The sequence below is a fragment of the Taudactylus pleione genome, unplaced genomic scaffold (assembly GCF_031769625.1).
Source record: "Taudactylus pleione unplaced genomic scaffold, aTauple2 ptg000177l, whole genome shotgun sequence".
NCBI classification, from domain to species: Eukaryota; Metazoa; Chordata; class Amphibia; order Anura; family Myobatrachidae; genus Taudactylus; species Taudactylus pleione.
In genome coordinates this window covers 241,376-255,255 of record NW_028284579.1, presented here as the reverse complement: position 1 = coordinate 255,255, position 13,880 = coordinate 241,376, and the positions used below count along the sequence as shown (strand labels likewise).

The 13,880-nt window shown below is 33.9% G+C and overlaps 13 non-coding genes across 13 annotated transcripts; all 13 read left to right on the top strand.

Annotated features, from left to right (window-relative positions):
• The first annotated feature begins 129 nt into the window (after positions 1–129).
• Positions 130–212, top strand: TRNAM-CAU (transfer RNA methionine (anticodon CAU)). Its single transcript has one exon. It is a non-coding gene; the product is annotated as a tRNA-Met (tRNA).
• A 923-nt stretch (positions 213–1,135) lies between these two features.
• TRNAL-CAG (transfer RNA leucine (anticodon CAG)) lies at positions 1,136–1,218 on the top strand. The gene has a single exon. It is a non-coding gene; the product is annotated as a tRNA-Leu (tRNA).
• Positions 1,219–2,146: 928 nt separating this feature from the next.
• Positions 2,147–2,229, top strand: TRNAL-CAG (transfer RNA leucine (anticodon CAG)). Its single transcript has one exon. It is a non-coding gene; the product is annotated as a tRNA-Leu (tRNA).
• Positions 2,230–3,152: 923 nt separating this feature from the next.
• Positions 3,153–3,235, top strand: TRNAL-CAG (transfer RNA leucine (anticodon CAG)). Its single transcript has one exon. It is a non-coding gene; the product is annotated as a tRNA-Leu (tRNA).
• A 928-nt stretch (positions 3,236–4,163) lies between these two features.
• On the top strand, positions 4,164–4,246 carry TRNAL-CAG (transfer RNA leucine (anticodon CAG)). The gene has a single exon. It is a non-coding gene; the product is annotated as a tRNA-Leu (tRNA).
• A 923-nt stretch (positions 4,247–5,169) lies between these two features.
• On the top strand, positions 5,170–5,252 carry TRNAL-CAG (transfer RNA leucine (anticodon CAG)). Its single transcript has one exon. It is a non-coding gene; the product is annotated as a tRNA-Leu (tRNA).
• Positions 5,253–6,180: 928 nt separating this feature from the next.
• On the top strand, positions 6,181–6,263 carry TRNAL-CAG (transfer RNA leucine (anticodon CAG)). Its single transcript has one exon. It is a non-coding gene; the product is annotated as a tRNA-Leu (tRNA).
• Positions 6,264–7,191: 928 nt separating this feature from the next.
• On the top strand, positions 7,192–7,274 carry TRNAL-CAG (transfer RNA leucine (anticodon CAG)). Its single transcript has one exon. It is a non-coding gene; the product is annotated as a tRNA-Leu (tRNA).
• Positions 7,275–8,202: 928 nt separating this feature from the next.
• TRNAL-CAG (transfer RNA leucine (anticodon CAG)) lies at positions 8,203–8,285 on the top strand. Its single transcript has one exon. It is a non-coding gene; the product is annotated as a tRNA-Leu (tRNA).
• Positions 8,286–9,213: 928 nt separating this feature from the next.
• On the top strand, positions 9,214–9,296 carry TRNAL-CAG (transfer RNA leucine (anticodon CAG)). The gene has a single exon. It is a non-coding gene; the product is annotated as a tRNA-Leu (tRNA).
• Positions 9,297–10,224: 928 nt separating this feature from the next.
• On the top strand, positions 10,225–10,307 carry TRNAL-CAG (transfer RNA leucine (anticodon CAG)). The gene has a single exon. It is a non-coding gene; the product is annotated as a tRNA-Leu (tRNA).
• A 928-nt stretch (positions 10,308–11,235) lies between these two features.
• TRNAL-CAG (transfer RNA leucine (anticodon CAG)) lies at positions 11,236–11,318 on the top strand. The gene has a single exon. It is a non-coding gene; the product is annotated as a tRNA-Leu (tRNA).
• A 1,939-nt stretch (positions 11,319–13,257) lies between these two features.
• TRNAL-CAG (transfer RNA leucine (anticodon CAG)) lies at positions 13,258–13,340 on the top strand. The gene has a single exon. It is a non-coding gene; the product is annotated as a tRNA-Leu (tRNA).
• The last annotated feature ends 540 nt before the right edge of the window (positions 13,341–13,880 follow it).

Below are 13,880 nucleotides of genomic sequence, written 5' to 3'. Positions count from 1 at the left end.
ATTGAAAAAGCAATTTATTACTAATATTTGAATCAATAGTTTCAACAGCAGCATGGACATTGCACCTTTGAAAAAGTAGTTTTGGTTAATTAGTTTTATCCAATTTTTATGAAACATAGTTTTTCATGTGTCAGGATGGCCGAGCGGTCTAAGGCGCTGCGTTCATGTCTCAGTCTCCTCTGGAGGCGTGGGTTCAAATCCCACTTCTGACAGTGTTCTTCCTTTTCTTCTTTGTTCTACAATGTCTCTTCCTTGTTGCTTGTGAAGAGAAATACTTAAGATATTCACTGCAAATCTGTTTCACAAACCACTTTGAAGAATAATCAACCTTCCATTATTTCTGCTTTATATCAATCAAAGAAAATGTTGCAATCTTTCCTAAAAATATGGACTACTACTTCAGACATCAATGTTATATGTATTTTTTTCTTTGGTCAACATTTTTTCATATACTGAGTTTGCAAAATAAAATATCCCCCAACTTCTGAATCAGGGCTCCATATCTCAGGAGTAATTACACTGCTCTTTTAAGCCAGTGGTGTTGAACACAAACCCTACTTGTACACTCCTTCATAGCATCCAATCAAGGCCATAAGCCAATATCATTAGCCAGTTCTTGGAAAGTTCATAAATGTCTTTTCTATGGTGAGTGAAAATCCACAAGACAACAAATTCTAGACACTTGGAATCCAATCCTGAATAGAGCAAAAAAAATAATTACCGCATTTTTCCTTGGCATTCTATGAATTAGAAAAATAGATACTGCACATCCCCTTTTCAATGTATTTTGGAAACTGCCACATTTGGAGTAATGATTTTCTTTCAATGCAGCTCTCAATCAATCAATACAAAATTCAGGCATTAATTGTAGAGCATGTGAAGATGTTATTTGTGTCAAGCATTTTCTCAAATATTTGGAAAATCCTAAACTATAGGTAATTCCGTGTTAATGTTATTTTTACAATATCTTTTTGATTTATCCAACCTTAAGCATCTTTGAAAAATATTTGAAAAAGCAATTTATTACTAATATTTGAATCAATAGTTTCAACAGCAGCATGGACATTGCACCTTTGAAAAAGTAGTTTTGGTTAATTAGTTTTATCCAATTTTTATGAAACGTAGCTTTTTATGTGTCAGGATGGCCGAGCGGTCTAAGGCGCTGCGTTCAGGTCGCAGTCTCCTCTGGAGGCGTGGGTTCAAATCCCACTTCTGACAGTGTTCTTCCTTTTCTTCTTTGTTCTACAATGTCTCTTCCTTGTTGCTTGTGAAGAGAAATACTTAAGATATTCACTGCAAATCTGTTTCACAAACCACTTTGAAGAATAATCAACCTTCCATTATTTCTGCTTTATATCAATCAAAGAAAATGTTGCAATCTTCCCTAAAAATATGGACTTAAATACTACTTCAGACATCAATATTATATGTATTTTTTTCTTTGGTCAACATTTTTTCATATACTGAGTTTGCAAAATAAAATATCCCCCAACTTCTGAATCAGGGCTCCATATCTCAGGAGTAAGAACACTGCTCTTTTAAGCCAGTGGTGTTGAACACAAACCCTACTTGTACACTCCTTCATAGCATCCAATCAAGGCCATAAGCCAATATCATTAGCCAGTTCTTGGAAAGTTCATAAATGTCTTTTCTATGGTGAGTGAAAATCCACAAGACAACAAATTCTAGACACTTGGAATCCAATCCTGAATAGAGCAAAAAAAATAATTACCGCATTTTTCCTTGGCATTCTATGAATTAGAAAAATAGATACTGCACATCCCCTTTTCAATGTATTTTGGAAACTGCCACATTTGGAGTAATGATTTTCTTTCAATGCAGCTCTCAATCAATCAATACAAAATTCAGGCATTAATTGTAGAGCATGTGAAGATGTTATTTGTGTCAAGCATTTTCTCAAATATTTGGAAAATCCTAAACTATAGGTAATTCCGTGTTAATGTTATTTTTACAATATCTTTTTGATTTATCCAACCTTAAGCATCTTTGAAAAATAATTGAAAAAGCAATTTATTACTAATATTTGAATCAATAGTTTCAACAGCAGCATGGACATTGCACCTTTGAAAAAGTAGTTTTGGTTAATTAGTTTTATCCAATTTTTATGAAACTTAGCTTTTTATGTGTCAGGATGGCCGAGCGGTCTAAGGCGCTGCGTTCAGGTCGCAGTCTCCTCTGGAGGCGTGGGTTCAAATCCCACTTCTGACAGTGTTCTTCCTTTTCTTCTTTGTTCTACAATGTCTCTTCCTTGTTGCTTGTGAAGAGAAATACTTAAGATATTCACTGCAAATCTGTTTCACAAACCACTTTGAAGAATAATCAACCTTCCATTATTTCTGCTTTATATCAATCAAAGAAAATGTTGCAATCTTTCCTAAAAATATGGACTACTACTTCAGACATCAATGTTATATGTATTTTTTTCTTTGGTCAACATTTTTTCATATACTGAGTTTGCAAAATAAAATATCCCCCAACTTCTGAATCAGGGCTCCATATCTCAGGAGTAATTACACTGCTCTTTTAAGCCAGTGGTGTTGAACACAAACCCTACTTGTACACTCCTTCATAGCATCCAATCAAGGCCATAAGCCAATATCATTAGCCAGTTCTTGGAAAGTTCATAAATGTCTTTTCTATGGTGAGTGAAAATCCACAAGACAACAAATTCTAGACACTTGGAATCCAATCCTGAATAGAGCAAAAAAAATAATTACCGCATTTTTCCTTGGCATTCTATGAATTAGAAAAATAGATACTGCACATCCCCTTTTCAATGTATTTTGGAAACTGCCACATTTGGAGTAATGATTTTCTTTCAATGCAGCTCTCAATCAATCAATACAAAATTCAGGCATTAATTGTAGAGCATGTGAAGATGTTATTTGTGTCAAGCATTTTCTCAAATATTTGGAAAATCCTAAACTATAGGTAATTCCGTGTTAATGTTATTTTTACAATATCTTTTTGATTTATCCAACCTTAAGCATCTTTGAAAAATATTTGAAAAAGCAATTTATTACTAATATTTGAATCAATAGTTTCAACAGCAGCATGGACATTGCACCTTTGAAAAAGTAGTTTTGGTTAATTAGTTTTATCCAATTTTTATGAAACGTAGCTTTTTATGTGTCAGGATGGCCGAGCGGTCTAAGGCGCTGCGTTCAGGTCGCAGTCTCCTCTGGAGGCGTGGGTTCAAATCCCACTTCTGACAGTGTTCTTCCTTTTCTTCTTTGTTCTACAATGTCTCTTCCTTGTTGCTTGTGAAGAGAAATACTTAAGATATTCACTGCAAATCTGTTTCACAAACCACTTTGAAGAATAATCAACCTTCCATTATTTCTGCTTTATATCAATCAAAGAAAATGTTGCAATCTTCCCTAAAAATATGGACTTAAATACTACTTCAGACATCAATATTATATGTATTTTTTTCTTTGGTCAACATTTTTTCATATACTGAGTTTGCAAAATAAAATATCCCCCAACTTCTGAATCAGGGCTCCATATCTCAGGAGTAAGAACACTGCTCTTTTAAGCCAGTGGTGTTGAACACAAACCCTACTTGTACACTCCTTCATAGCATCCAATCAAGGCCATAAGCCAATATCATTAGCCAGTTCTTGGAAAGTTCATAAATGTCTTTTCTATGGTGAGTGAAAATCCACAAGACAACAAATTCTAGACACTTGGAATCCAATCCTGAATAGAGCAAAAAAAATAATTACCGCATTTTTCCTTGGCATTCTATGAATTAGAAAAATAGATACTGCACATCCCCTTTTCAATGTATTTTGGAAACTGCCACATTTGGAGTAATGATTTTCTTTCAATGCAGCTCTCAATCAATCAATACAAAATTCAGGCATTAATTGTAGAGCATGTGAAGATGTTATTTGTGTCAAGCATTTTCTCAAATATTTGGAAAATCCTAAACTATAGGTAATTCCGTGTTAATGTTATTTTTACAATATCTTTTTGATTTATCCAACCTTAAGCATCTTTGAAAAATAATTGAAAAAGCAATTTATTACTAATATTTGAATCAATAGTTTCAACAGCAGCATGGACATTGCACCTTTGAAAAAGTAGTTTTGGTTAATTAGTTTTATCCAATTTTTATGAAACTTAGCTTTTTATGTGTCAGGATGGCCGAGCGGTCTAAGGCGCTGCGTTCAGGTCGCAGTCTCCTCTGGAGGCGTGGGTTCAAATCCCACTTCTGACAGTGTTCTTCCTTTTCTTCTTTGTTCTACAATGTCTCTTCCTTGTTGCTTGTGAAGAGAAATACTTAAGATATTCACTGCAAATCTGTTTCACAAACCACTTTGAAGAATAATCAACCTTCCATTATTTCTGCTTTATATCAATCAAAGAAAATGTTGCAATCTTTCCTAAAAATATGGACTACTACTTCAGACATCAATGTTATATGTATTTTTTTCTTTGGTCAACATTTTTTCATATACTGAGTTTGCAAAATAAAATATCCCCCAACTTCTGAATCAGGGCTCCATATCTCAGGAGTAATTACACTGCTCTTTTAAGCCAGTGGTGTTGAACACAAACCCTACTTGTACACTCCTTCATAGCATCCAATCAAGGCCATAAGCCAATATCATTAGCCAGTTCTTGGAAAGTTCATAAATGTCTTTTCTATGGTGAGTGAAAATCCACAAGACAACAAATTCTAGACACTTGGAATCCAATCCTGAATAGAGCAAAAAAAATAATTACCGCATTTTTCCTTGGCATTCTATGAATTAGAAAAATAGATACTGCACATCCCCTTTTCAATGTATTTTGGAAACTGCCACATTTGGAGTAATGATTTTCTTTCAATGCAGCTCTCAATCAATCAATACAAAATTCAGGCATTAATTGTAGAGCATGTGAAGATGTTATTTGTGTCAAGCATTTTCTCAAATATTTGGAAAATCCTAAACTATAGGTAATTCCGTGTTAATGTTATTTTTACAATATCTTTTTGATTTATCCAACCTTAAGCATCTTTGAAAAATATTTGAAAAAGCAATTTATTACTAATATTTGAATCAATAGTTTCAACAGCAGCATGGACATTGCACCTTTGAAAAAGTAGTTTTGGTTAATTAGTTTTATCCAATTTTTATGAAACGTAGCTTTTTATGTGTCAGGATGGCCGAGCGGTCTAAGGCGCTGCGTTCAGGTCGCAGTCTCCTCTGGAGGCGTGGGTTCAAATCCCACTTCTGACAGTGTTCTTCCTTTTCTTCTTTGTTCTACAATGTCTCTTCCTTGTTGCTTGTGAAGAGAAATACTTAAGATATTCACTGCAAATCTGTTTCACAAACCACTTTGAAGAATAATCAACCTTCCATTATTTCTGCTTTATATCAATCAAAGAAAATGTTGCAATCTTCCCTAAAAATATGGACTTAAATACTACTTCAGACATCAATATTATATGTATTTTTTTCTTTGGTCAACATTTTTTCATATACTGAGTTTGCAAAATAAAATATCCCCCAACTTCTGAATCAGGGCTCCATATCTCAGGAGTAAGAACACTGCTCTTTTAAGCCAGTGGTGTTGAACACAAACCCTACTTGTACACTCCTTCATAGCATCCAATCAAGGCCATAAGCCAATATCATTAGCCAGTTCTTGGAAAGTTCATAAATGTCTTTTCTATGGTGAGTGAAAATCCACAAGACAACAAATTCTAGACACTTGGAATCCAATCCTGAATAGAGCAAAAAAAATAATTACCGCATTTTTCCTTGGCATTCTATGAATTAGAAAAATAGATACTGCACATCCCCTTTTCAATGTATTTTGGAAACTGCCACATTTGGAGTAATGATTTTCTTTCAATGCAGCTCTCAATCAATCAATACAAAATTCAGGCATTAATTGTAGAGCATGTGAAGATGTTATTTGTGTCAAGCATTTTCTCAAATATTTGGAAAATCCTAAACTATAGGTAATTCCGTGTTAATGTTATTTTTACAATATCTTTTTGATTTATCCAACCTTAAGCATCTTTGAAAAATAATTGAAAAAGCAATTTATTACTAATATTTGAATCAATAGTTTCAACAGCAGCATGGACATTGCACCTTTGAAAAAGTAGTTTTGGTTAATTAGTTTTATCCAATTTTTATGAAACTTAGCTTTTTATGTGTCAGGATGGCCGAGCGGTCTAAGGTGCTGCGTTCAGGTCGCAGTCTCCTCTGGAGGCGTGGGTTCAAATCCCACTTCTGACAGTGTTCTTCCTTTTCTTCTTTGTTCTACAATGTCTCTTCCTTGTTGCTTGTGAAGAGAAATACTTAAGATATTCACTGCAAATCTGTTTCACAAACCACTTTGAAGAATAATCAACCTTCCATTATTTCTGCTTTATATCAATCAAAGAAAATGTTGCAATCTTCCCTAAAAATATGGACTTAAATACTACTTCAGACATCAATATTATATGTATTTTTTTCTTTGGTCAACATTTTTTCATATACTGAGTTTGCAAAATAAAATATCCCCCAACTTCTGAATCAGGGCTCCATATCTCAGGAGTAAGAACACTGCTCTTTTAAGCCAGTGGTGTTGAACACAAACCCTACTTGTACACTCCTTCATAGCATCCAATCAAGGCCATAAGCCAATATCATTAGCCAGTTCTTGGAAAGTTCATAAATGTCTTTTCTATGGTGAGTGAAAATCCACAAGACAACAAATTCTAGACACTTGGAATCCAATCCTGAATAGAGCAAAAAAAATAATTACCGCATTTTTCCTTGGCATTCTATGAATTAGAAAAATAGATACTGCACATCCCCTTTTCAATGTATTTTGGAAACTGCCACATTTGGAGTAATGATTTTCTTTCAATGCAGCTCTCAATCAATCAATACAAAATTCAGGCATTAATTGTAGAGCATGTGAAGATGTTATTTGTGTCAAGCATTTTCTCAAATATTTGGAAAATCCTAAACTATAGGTAATTCCGTGTTAATGTTATTTTTACAATATCTTTTTGATTTATCCAACCTTAAGCATCTTTGAAAAATATTTGAAAAAGCAATTTATTACTAATATTTGAATCAATAGTTTCAACAGCAGCATGGACATTGCACCTTTGAAAAAGTAGTTTTGGTTAATTAGTTTTATCCAATTTTTATGAAACGTAGCTTTTTATGTGTCAGGATGGCCGAGCGGTCTAAGGCGCTGCGTTCAGGTCGCAGTCTCCTCTGGAGGCGTGGGTTCAAATCCCACTTCTGACAGTGTTCTTCCTTTTCTTCTTTGTTCTACAATGTCTCTTCCTTGTTGCTTGTGAAGAGAAATACTTAAGATATTCACTGCAAATCTGTTTCACAAACCACTTTGAAGAATAATCAACCTTCCATTATTTCTGCTTTATATCAATCAAAGAAAATGTTGCAATCTTCCCTAAAAATATGGACTTAAATACTACTTCAGACATCAATATTATATGTATTTTTTTCTTTGGTCAACATTTTTTCATATACTGAGTTTGCAAAATAAAATATCCCCCAACTTCTGAATCAGGGCTCCATATCTCAGGAGTAAGAACACTGCTCTTTTAAGCCAGTGGTGTTGAACACAAACCCTACTTGTACACTCCTTCATAGCATCCAATCAAGGCCATAAGCCAATATCATTAGCCAGTTCTTGGAAAGTTCATAAATGTCTTTTCTATGGTGAGTGAAAATCCACAAGACAACAAATTCTAGACACTTGGAATCCAATCCTGAATAGAGCAAAAAAAATAATTACCGCATTTTTCCTTGGCATTCTATGAATTAGAAAAATAGATACTGCACATCCCCTTTTCAATGTATTTTGGAAACTGCCACATTTGGAGTAATGATTTTCTTTCAATGCAGCTCTCAATCAATCAATACAAAATTCAGGCATTAATTGTAGAGCATGTGAAGATGTTATTTGTGTCAAGCATTTTCTCAAATATTTGGAAAATCCTAAACTATAGGTAATTCCGTGTTAATGTTATTTTTACAATATCTTTTTGATTTATCCAACCTTAAGCATCTTTGAAAAATAATTGAAAAAGCAATTTATTACTAATATTTGAATCAATAGTTTCAACAGCAGCATGGACATTGCACCTTTGAAAAAGTAGTTTTGGTTAATTAGTTTTATCCAATTTTTATGAAACTTAGCTTTTTATGTGTCAGGATGGCCGAGCGGTCTAAGGCGCTGCGTTCAGGTCGCAGTCTCCTCTGGAGGCGTGGGTTCAAATCCCACTTCTGACAGTGTTCTTCCTTTTCTTCTTTGTTCTACAATGTCTCTTCCTTGTTGCTTGTGAAGAGAAATACTTAAGATATTCACTGCAAATCTGTTTCACAAACCACTTTGAAGAATAATCAACCTTCCATTATTTCTGCTTTATATCAATCAAAGAAAATGTTGCAATCTTCCCTAAAAATATGGACTTAAATACTACTTCAGACATCAATATTATATGTATTTTTTTCTTTGGTCAACATTTTTTCATATACTGAGTTTGCAAAATAAAATATCCCCCAACTTCTGAATCAGGGCTCCATATCTCAGGAGTAAGAACACTGCTCTTTTAAGCCAGTGGTGTTGAACACAAACCCTACTTGTACACTCCTTCATAGCATCCAATCAAGGCCATAAGCCAATATCATTAGCCAGTTCTTGGAAAGTTCATAAATGTCTTTTCTATGGTGAGTGAAAATCCACAAGACAACAAATTCTAGACACTTGGAATCCAATCCTGAATAGAGCAAAAAAAATAATTACCGCATTTTTCCTTGGCATTCTATGAATTAGAAAAATAGATACTGCACATCCCCTTTTCAATGTATTTTGGAAACTGCCACATTTGGAGTAATGATTTTCTTTCAATGCAGCTCTCAATCAATCAATACAAAATTCAGGCATTAATTGTAGAGCATGTGAAGATGTTATTTGTGTCAAGCATTTTCTCAAATATTTGGAAAATCCTAAACTATAGGTAATTCCGTGTTAATGTTATTTTTACAATATCTTTTTGATTTATCCAACCTTAAGCATCTTTGAAAAATAATTGAAAAAGCAATTTATTACTAATATTTGAATCAATAGTTTCAACAGCAGCATGGACATTGCACCTTTGAAAAAGTAGTTTTGGTTAATTAGTTTTATCCAATTTTTATGAAACTTAGCTTTTTATGTGTCAGGATGGCCGAGCGGTCTAAGGCGCTGCGTTCAGGTCGCAGTCTCCTCTGGAGGCGTGGGTTCAAATCCCACTTCTGACAGTGTTCTTCCTTTTCTTCTTTGTTCTACAATGTCTCTTCCTTGTTGCTTGTGAAGAGAAATACTTAAGATATTCACTGCAAATCTGTTTCACAAACCACTTTGAAGAATAATCAACCTTCCATTATTTCTGCTTTATGTCAATCAAAGAAAATGTTGCAATCTTCCCTAAAAATATGGACTTAAATACTACTTCAGACATCAATATTATATGTATTTTTTTCTTTGGTCAACATTTTTTCATATACTGAGTTTGCAAAATAAAATATCCCCCAACTTCTGAATCAGGGCTCCATATCTCAGGAGTAAGAACACTGCTCTTTTAAGCCAGTGGTCATGAACACAAACCCTACTTGTACACTCCTTCATAGCATCCAATCAAGGCCATAAGCCAATATCATTAGCCAGTTCTTGGAAAGTTCATAAATGTCTTTTCTATGGTGAGTGAAAATCCACAAGACAACAAATTCTAGACACTTGGAATCCAATCCTGAATAGAGCAAAAAAAATAATTACCGCATTTTTCCTTGGCATTCTATGAATTAGAAAAATAGATACTGCACATCCCCTTTTCAATGTATTTTGGAAACTGCCACATTTGGAGTAATGATTTTCTTTCAATGCAGCTCTCAATCAATCAATACAAAATTCAGGCATTAATTGTAGAGCATGTGAAGATGTTATTTGTGTCAAGCATTTTCTCAAATATTTGGAAAATCCTAAACTATAGGTAATTCCGTGTTAATGTTATTTTTACAATATCTTTTTGATTTATCCAACCTTAAGCATCTTTGAAAAATAATTGAAAAAGCAATTTATTACTAATATTTGAATCAATAGTTTCAACAGCAGCATGGACATTGCACCTTTGAAAAAGTAGTTTTGGTTAATTAGTTTTATCCAATTTTTATGAAAGTTAGAGTTTTATGTGTCAGGATGGCCGAGCGGTCTAAGGCGCTGCGTTCAGGTCGCCGTCTCCTCTGGAGGCGTGGGTTCAAATCCCACTTCTGACAGTGTTCTTCCTTTTCTTCTTTGTTCTACAATGTCTCTTCCTTGTTGCTTGTGAAGAGAAATACTTAAGATATTCACTGCAAATCTGTTTCACAAACCACTTTGAAGAATAATCAACCTTCCATTATTTCTGCTTTATATCAATCAAAGAAAATGTTGCAATCTTCCCTAAAAATATGGACTTAAATACTACTTCAGAAGTCAATATTATATGTATTTTTTTCTTTGGTCAACATTTTTTCATATACTGAGTTTGCAAAATAAAATATCCCCCAACTTCTGAATCAGGGCTCCATATCTCAGGAGTAAGAACACTGCTCTTTTAAGCCAGTGGTGTTGAACACAAACCCTACTTGTACACTCCTTCATAGCATCCAATCAAGGCCATAAGCCAATATCATTAGCCAGTTCTTGTAAAGTTCATAAATGTCTTTTCTATGGTGAGTGAAAATCCACAAGACAACAAATTCTAGACACTTGGAATCCAATCCTGAATAGAGCAAAAAAAATAATTACCGCATTTTTCCTTGGCATTCTATGAATTAGAAAAATAGATACTGCACATCCCCTTTTCAATGTATTTTGGAAACTGCCACATTTGGAGTAATGATTTTCTTTCAATGCAGCTCTCAATCAATCAATACAAAATTCAGGCATTAATTGTAGAGCATGTGAAGATGTTATTTGTGTCAAGCATTTTCTCAAATATTTGGAAAATCCTAAAGTATAGGTAATTCCGTGTTAATGTTATTTTTACAATGTCTTTTTGATTTATCCAACTTTAAGCATCTTTGAAAAATAATTGAAAAAGCAATTTATTACTAATATTTGAATCAATAGTTTCAACAGCAGCATGGACATTGCACCTTTGAAAAAGTAATTTTGGTTAATTAGTTTTATCCAATTTTTATGTAACGTAGTTTTTTATGTGTCAGGATGGCCGAGCGGTCTAAGGCGCTGCGTTCAGGTCGCAGTCTCCTCTGGAGGTGTGGGTTCAAATCCCACTTCTGACAGTGTTCTTCCTTTTCTTCTTTGTTCTACAATGTCTCTTCCTTGTTGCTTGTGAAGAGAAATACTTAAGATATTCACTGCAAATCAGTTTCACAAACCACTTTGAAGAATAATCAACCTTCCATTATTTCTGCTTTATATCAATCAAAGAAAATGTTGCAATCTTCCCTAAAAATATGGACTTAAATACTACTTCAGACATCAATATTATATGTATTTTTTTCTTTGGTCAACATTTTTTCATATACTGAGTTTGCAAAATAAAATATCCCCCAACTTCTGAATCAGGGCTCCATATCTCAGGAGTAAGAACACTGCTCTTTTAAGCCAGTGGTGTTGAACACAAACCCTACTTGTACACTCCTTCATAGCATCCAATCAAGGCCATAAGCCAATATCATTAGCCAGTTCTTGGAAAGTTCATAAATGTCTTTTCTATGGTGAGTGAAAATCCACAAGACAACAAATTCTAGACACTTGGAATCCAATCCTGAATAGAGCAAAAAAAATAATTACCGCATTTTTCCTTGGCATTCTATGAATTAGAAAAATAGATACTGCACATCCCCTTTTCAATGTATTTTGGAAACTGCCACATTTGGAGTAATGATTTTCTTTCAATGCAGCTCTCAATCAATCAATACAAAATTCAGGCATTAATTGTAGAGCATGTGAAGATGTTATTTGTGTCAAGTATTTTCTCAAATATTTGGAAAATCCTAAACTATAGGTAATTCCGTGTTAATGTTATTTTTACAATATCTTTTTGATTTATCCAACCTTAAGCATCTTTGAAAAATATTTGAAAAAGCAATTTATTACTAATATTTGAATCAATAGTTTCAACAGCAGCATGGACATTGCACCTTTGAAAAAGTAGTTTTGGTTAATTAGTTTTATCCAATTTTTATGAAACGTAGCTTTTTATGTGTCAGGATGGCCGAGCGGTCTAAGTGGCTGCGTTCAGGTCGCAGTCTCCTCTGGAGGCGTGGGTTCAAATCCCACTTCTGACAGTGTTCTTCCTTTTCTTCTTTGTTCTACAATGTCTCTTCCTTGTTGCTTGTGAAGAGAAATACTTAAGATATTCACTGCAAATCTGTTTCACAAACCACTTTGAAGAATAATCAACCTTCCATTATTTCTGCTTTATATCAATCAAAGAAAATGTTGCAATCTTCCCTAAAAATATGGACTTAAATACTACTTCAGACATCAATATTATATGTATTTTTTTCTTTGGTCAACATTTTTTCATATACTGAGTTTGCAAAATAAAATATCCCCCAACTTCTGAATCAGGGCTCCATATCTCAGGAGTAAGAACACTGCTCTTTTAAGCCAGTGGTGTTGAACACAAACCCTACTTGTACACTCCTTCATAGCATCCAATCAAGGCCATAAGCCAATATCATTAGCCAGTTCTTGGAAAGTTCATAAATGTCTTTTCTATGGTGAGTGAAAATCCACAAGACAACAAATTCTAGACACTTGGAATCCAATCCTGAATAGAGCAAAAAAAATAATTACCGCATTTTTCCTTGGCATTCTATGAATTAGAAAAATAGATACTGCACATCCCCTTTTCAATGTATTTTGGAAACTGCCACATTTGGAGTAATGATTTTCTTTCAATGCAGCTCTCAATCAATCAATACAAAATTCAGGCATTAATTGTAGAGCATGTGAAGATGTTATTTGTGTCAAGCATTTTCTCAAATATTTGGAAAATCCTAAACTATAGGTAATTCCGTGTTAATGTTATTTTTACAATATCTTTTTGATTTATCCAACCTTAAGCATCTTTGAAAAATAATTGAAAAAGCAATTTATTACTAATATTTGAATCAATAGTTTCAACAGCAGCATGGACATTGCACCTTTGAAAAAGTAGTTTTGGTTAATTAGTTTTATCCAATTTTTATGAAACTTAGCTTTTTATGTGTCAGGATGGCCGAGCGGTCTAAGGCGCTGCGTTCAGGTCGCAGTCTCCTCTGGAGGCGTGGGTTCAAATCCCACTTCTGACAGTGTTCTTCCTTTTCTTCTTTGTTCTACAATGTCTCTTCCTTGTTGCTTGTGAAGAGAAATACTTAAGATATTCACTGCAAATCTGTTTCACAAACCACTTTGAAGAATAATCAACCTTCCATTATTTCTGCTTTATATCAATCAAAGAAAATGTTGCAATCTTCCCTAAAAATATGGACTTAAATACTACTTCAGACATCAATATTATATGTATTTTTTTCTTTGGTCAACATTTTTTCATATACTGAGTTTGCAAAATAAAATATCCCCCAACTTCTGAATCAGGGCTCCATATCTCAGGAGTAAGAACACTGCTCTTTTAAGCCAGTGGTGTTGAACACAAACCCTACTTGTACACTCCTTCATAGCATCCAATCAAGGCCATAAGCCAATATCATTAGCCAGTTCTTGGAAAGTTCATAAATGTCTTTTCTATGGTGAGTGAAAATCCACAAGACAACAAATTCTAGACACTTGGAATCCAATCCTGAATAGAGCAAAAAAAATAATTACCGCATTTTTCCTTGGCATTCTATGAA